Source organism: Ananas comosus, linkage group 4 (genome assembly GCF_001540865.1).
Source record: "Ananas comosus cultivar F153 linkage group 4, ASM154086v1, whole genome shotgun sequence".
Lineage (NCBI taxonomy): Eukaryota > Viridiplantae > Streptophyta > Magnoliopsida > Poales > Bromeliaceae > Ananas > Ananas comosus.
The window spans coordinates 6,281,808-6,287,990 of NC_033624.1; the positions used below are offsets into that span (position 1 = coordinate 6,281,808).

At 42.1% G+C, this 6,183-nt stretch overlaps 1 long non-coding RNA gene across 10 annotated transcripts; it reads right to left on the reverse strand.

Annotated features, from left to right (window-relative positions):
- Window positions 649–5,610, reverse strand: LOC109708476. 10 transcript variants are annotated; one of them, XR_002215745.1, is made up of 9 exons: window positions 5,325–5,569; window positions 5,152–5,243; window positions 5,011–5,066; window positions 4,816–4,894; window positions 4,624–4,684; window positions 2,326–2,409; window positions 1,927–2,216; window positions 1,779–1,838; window positions 669–707 (listed from the first exon to the last, which is right to left on the reverse strand). It is a non-coding gene; the product is annotated as an uncharacterized LOC109708476 (long non-coding RNA). The 10 variants fall into 10 exon arrangements; XR_002215748.1 differs by lacking the exon at window positions 1,779–1,838 and having other exon boundaries at window positions 649–707; XR_002215744.1 differs by lacking the exons at window positions 1,779–1,838; window positions 1,927–2,216; window positions 2,326–2,409 and having other exon boundaries at window positions 668–707; window positions 4,578–4,684; window positions 5,325–5,568.

Here is a 6,183-nt window from a genome sequence, read left to right on the forward strand (position 1 = left end):
ACATAACGAGTGGCATGTAAATAAGAACGAGAACAAAACGAGTGGCATATAATGTAGTGTACAATGACATTAGTGACATATGAACTTAGGGATAGGTGGACTCCCTAGAGATGACTCGTTGAACAAGAACCTAGTGTAGTCAAATGCTTACTCATGGACATTGGGATAGGTGGATTCCCGAGTGACAGCTAGCCCTAGTAAATAGGGTATCCTCGAGTTAAGAGGATGGATCATACTCACAGTCTGTTTATACTTGTGGTGGTCGCGCCACACAAGTCGTCGTGCACTCCAAAGTTTGGTGTGAGAGGGGCAGAGTTGATGTCACGCCCCGGGACCGAGCGGAAGTCCGCCCGGCACGTGTCCAGACCCGCCATATGTCTAAAACATATAAGGCGTCTACGATAAAGCAATAAATAAAACAATAATACGAAGAGTCTAACGATATCAGAGCGAAGTACATCTAGATTTCTACATCATGATAAGGTAAAAGAAGTCCAAATCCACTAAATAGAAGTCATAAGTAATACAAGAGATGTCCCAGAACAAGTGCTAAAAGAGTACATAGGTGGTCTCTATACATGGTACAAAAATCTCTCTCTCTACTACAACAAAAGAAAGAGTAAACCACCTAAGAGCAAGTAGCTCCCCGCTATCTAGCTAGGCGACACCCTTGCCGCGATCTCGTGCCTCCGCCGGTGCTGAAGGCTCTGAAATAAAACCATAAAATAGGGGGCGTGAGAACTATTAATTAATAGTTCCCAGTGGGCAATTACTGACTTCAGTGAAAAGCACCACTAGGCCCAAAAGAGTTAAAATAGGTAAGTAAACAAGTAAAAGCGATATGAACGACATGTAAGTAAACATGTAAACTTGCTACCATATGATGTCTCTACTTAGCATGAATTTGCATAAGTAATGAAGCTACTGTAACATATAAGTACATGAGTGTAACTAACATAATGTCCCCAAGCTAAATAGCACAATGTCATTGTTTACTATTCTATCGGTGTCCACTTCGCATGTTAACTACTTAAAGTTTAAATCTTGTAAGACCCACCCGAAGGCTGTCTGGCCTGAAGACCCACCCGTAGGCTATCTGGCCGGTGCCGTGCCTAATGGCCCCGTGGTAGTCAACATCCCCGCTCTAGGAATGAGCCTTGCCCACGGCAATCTACTTCGGTGCCCAATCCTGCACGGTGAGTATGTATCGCGATGGCTATCTCCGGAGTGCCGGCTTGTAGGGAGCGACCCTCACAAGCATGTGCGAATGAGCACAAAGGCAAGTAAGCATATATGTCCGTCTCAAGTCTCAAGTTTCAAGTCATCATGTCTAAAACATGGAATATAGCAACTGTGTCGATGGCCTATCACTATGTCATCATGTCTAAAACATGGAATATAGTCGATGTCTAATGGCCTATCTCTATGTCTCTATGTTGCAGTTTCATAGTTTACCAGTTCAAGTGCCCCTTTATGGCACTTTTGTCCACTAAAATCGAAGCATGATTTTGGTGTTCATGAATACCTAATTTGAGTCATTTTTAAACATAGGAGACATGTTTCCAACCTGCTAACATGAATACTTCTCACATGCATGCAAAACACCCAGAATGCTCTACTATATAGAGTAAAATTTTTATGATACATAAGGCATGCATTTTAAGCATTCTAAAATTCATAGAAATTCTATCTGGCATGAATATGCATGAATTTTAACGTTATGACGAGTATAACACCCATAGGGGCATTTTGCCCCGGTTCCATGAAGTCAAACCCACCGAGCTTCAACGCCGCTCTTTGATCGTGCCGACGAAGGTTACCGCCACTCTCCTAGCACTCTAGAGGTAATACTAAAAGAGTTAAACGAACCTTACGAACAACACTAAGCTCAAACTTTAATCGTCTCAAGAAAAGGGCAAAACTCACCTCTTGTGTGAAAATTCCTTCTCAAGCTCCAAAGGAGAGCTAGAACCCTTCCAATCCAACCTAAAGGAGGGTTCTAATCCAAGAGATTGAGCCCCAAAAGCCCTAAATCCAAAATGCCCAAAATCAACCCTAGGTTCCCATTCTAGGGTTCATCTCAAAGGAACCATCAAAACAAGGATCCAAAAGAAAGAAACTTGTTACCAACCTCTTGGAAGCTTCAATCCAAGCCCAAAGTCCACAAGCTCCCAAGATCTTCCCTCAAACAAGCTCCAAGTCCAAGCTCCAAGCCTCTACCAAGGTAGAAATTGCTCCAAAAGGCAAAAAGAAAAGTAAATCCACCAAAATCCAAGCTAAAAAGGGGGTCAAATCCAAATGGGATGGTGAAGAGGGCTCCTTTACCTCTTTCCCTGCTGGTGCCAAGCTCAGGGAAGGCCCTAGGGGCATGGGGTGCTATATAGAATAGCAACAATCGCAAAAACACCCCTACAGTTCGACAAGTTCAGATTCTGCCAAAGTGTACCGGTACACGAGAAAGTGTACCGGTACAAATCCCGCGAAAATGGCAACCCGAGCCTCGGGTTGGCCAATCACCATATCTGTACCGGTACAACCATCAAGGTGTACCGGTACACTTTCTTTACCGGTACAACCATCAAGGCTGTACCGGTACATAGCCCTGCTGAGGCAACCCGAGAGCAGACCCAAAAATCCAATCTTTTGGATTTTGGTGCTAAGTTTTAAACCTCAATTCTCGAAATACGAGCCATAGGTCGGAACACTGTCAACGACCCACCAGAAAATCTGAAAAAAATCAGAACACAGATCAAACACTCGAACCTCGCAATTTGCAAAGGTCCAGTGTGTTACAGTTGATGTCCCGCAGACGGTCCCGGGTTTGAGAGCGAGGTGAGTCTCCTTACCATACGGGATGGCGAGGTGAGTCGGGGCGAACCCGAGGGATCGCCAAGGATTGAGTAAACAAGAGAATAGCACTGTTTATTGAACATTTGCTTATTGGACATTGTTATTGGATATTGTTATTGGACATAGTTGCATGTTAGTTGATCACTCACTATATGATGCATGCATACATTACTCTTGATTAGGCAAAGTAGCATAGTTTTCCTACTATGCCATTTACTACTTTCATTATATATCTATCTATCTATATATCTGCTTTTGCCCACTCGGACCTAGTGGGGAGATCGGCGAAGTCGGCGGCCGAACCCACTGAGAACTATGAACAATAGTTCTCACCCCACTTTGTTGTAGGGCCTAGTACGAGTACGCCGGGCTAGGACTGTGGCAAGGGCATCGCGCCCGAGTAGTAGTGCATAGCAGCTATCCTATTTTGCATTAGTATCACCCTATGTATATGAGTGACTTATGTCGGTGAGGATTGGAGAGCTATGTATGTATTTTGGTGATGATCTAGTAAACATGTATCCATTTTGGAAAAGATGTAATGTAAATTGAAGTAAATGAATGCAATGTGATGTAATAGCTAGTAGATCTCTCTTTTGCTCACTTGTATGCACATGTGACTCTTGCTCTTAGTTGTTGGCACTTGTTGTGCCCTTCGTTGATTGTGTATGTATAGAATTTCTATTCCTGGGCAAGTTCTTGTACATGATCAGGTTGTTTGGCCTTGGGCGGACAGGGGAGGTGCTGTCCGTTCGGCGTCTGTTCGACGCGCCCGAACCGGACCAACTTGGTAGCGATCTCGGGGTGTGACAACTAGGTTTATGATGTGTGAAAAGAAACATGTATATCCATTGCATAAAGAAAGTAATACTGCTACAACCAATTAGTAAATATTAAAATTACTAGGTTCCCAATCTCATAATAATTACATGCAAGTGAAAACTATGATATACAAGTAAGCATGCTATCTCATTTATGAATGTACACTACCGAGTAGTGATTAATAGTAATATAGTTTAGTATTTGTTTAGTTCATACAGATCTACATCAGGTAGTCCAGCTTGCGCCGCACCTAATGGCCCCGTGGTAGTAAACACTCCCACGGCAATCCACTTCTGCACCCAATCCCGCACGGGCGAGCAATCTGTCGCATAGGCCAACTCCGGAGTGCCGGCTTGTGGGGAGCGACCCTCACAAGCATGTGCGAATGAGCACAATGGCAAGCAAGCATGATCCATAGTCCACAAGTCCTCAATCGTCATGTCTCAACATGAAAAGATCTCTACCGACCTATAGGTCGGAATCTAAAGACAATAGAGAATACTAGTATCAATTAGATTATACAATCATATGAAATTGATGCTAGTTTAAACATGTCATTTGCATTGGAAACTTGTCTACACAAGTATTCTAATTATCAAGTCATGGATTTAATATCATGTTCTCTACTTTATAGAAACATACTGGTTCATAGCATGCAATGATAATCCATACGTTGAGTCCTTTTTTATTATACTACTAGCATAAGCATGCCAAATCGAGCTATGTGTTTACATATAGTGCTGAGAACTAATTAAACATGCTAAGTAATATACTAGTTCTCAATTCTCAACTTTATAAGGTTCTACTTCAACAGTATGAAGCAAACATGTTAGCTATCTTAACCATAATGCACATAGTGAGTCTAATAACACCGCAATACGTGATCCACAATTCTAAAGCATTACGAAGAACATAGAGGGAAGCCACTTATTCCGATGAGGTCAAACCCACCAAACAGTTGACGCCTCTTGTCAACTCCGAAAGTGAGGGTATCCACAGGACTCCAAGTACCCTAGCAAGCAAATCAAAATCAGCTAGGAGCATATTTTACATCTCTATGCCAAAGTATACAAGAACCCCACATAATCATCTAGTTTGGGCAAGATTCATACTTGAGATTGAATCAGGGGTAATTCCACTTACTGTAGGTTAAAATACACCAACTCTAGCCATTAATATCCACCAAAATTCCAACCAAAAGGTTCCGCACTTGGCCGAAAACCTGCTGCGAACAACTGCCCAGAATCAGCATTAATATACTAATAATTGCAGTTGAGGCTAGAGTTTCACTTGTTTAGATTCCCCGCATGGAATTCTACTTCCTACTAGTTGAAATACCTTCAAAACCAACTCGCAAGATCCCAATATCCCGTTCCAAAGGAATATTTCAGCTGCTGAAAGCCCAAACCCGAAATCAACATTAATACTACATCATTACATCTAATTTAGCACCAATAATGCAATTGGTTAAATAATCACCTTCTCAAGGCATCACTCTAGCTTTCCCCTAGATTTTAGGTAGAGAAATCACAGCAAAAGACTCTTCTCTAGCTGCTGAACTATCCCCAACCCTGCTGGCAGCAGAGAGACCAAACAAAATCAGCTCAAATCCATTACTACACCTCAAACTAGTGAGTAATTGAGTAGCTTACCTCTCCAAAGCATCAACCCAGCTACTGCTATGCTCAAAGCTGCGAAACACTCCTCAAAACCCTTCTTCTTCCTTCAACAACAGCTCCAAGGCACTCCCAATCAGCTAACATCAAGCAAGGAGAAGAAATCAAGCTTAAACCTTTGATATCTTTGTAAAGAGGGAAAAACCCTAGAGAGAGAAAGTGAGGAAGGTGCAAAACCCTTTCTCTGAGCTCTAGTGACCCTCCAGCAACTTCAGGAGTCGTGCTGGCCTAGTTAGAGATAAGGTTGAATGCCAAAAGACCAAAGAAGCCCTTGCTGCCACGCAGCAGCTATGCTGGTACCGGTACTAACACACTCTGGCACCGGTACCCTGTACAAAATACAGAATTGGCATTTCGTAATGCACTTTCTTGCTTCCGACAGTCTAATCCCTCTACTAACTTGCCAAACACCTTCCTACAACCCTTTAAAAGTTGTGGGTTCATTCCAATTACCAATCCCACTCTCGAACTTCGCAATTTGCCAAGTTCAGAGTACTACAGGAGCAACGATTTTATTATGGATAGTTTTGTGAATTTTGTTCGTTGTTTATGAATTCTGTACATCTTAAAAATTGCATTTGTATGTAATTGAAGCATCCATTTAGCAGTCTTTGAAAATGAACTTGGGAAATTTTTTTGGCCTTCATTACATTCGTTGTTGGATCCTTGCAAAATTGATGATGGATGTATTGTGTACTTAGACACTTCTTAAATTTCTAATTTCCCAACTGGTTTGCCTGTAGTTTTCCAAAAAAATAAAAAATAAACTTAAATTTAAGTATTACGATTTGTTTGCAATTTGGACCGCCGTTTGGCAGCCAATGTGTACAAAGAA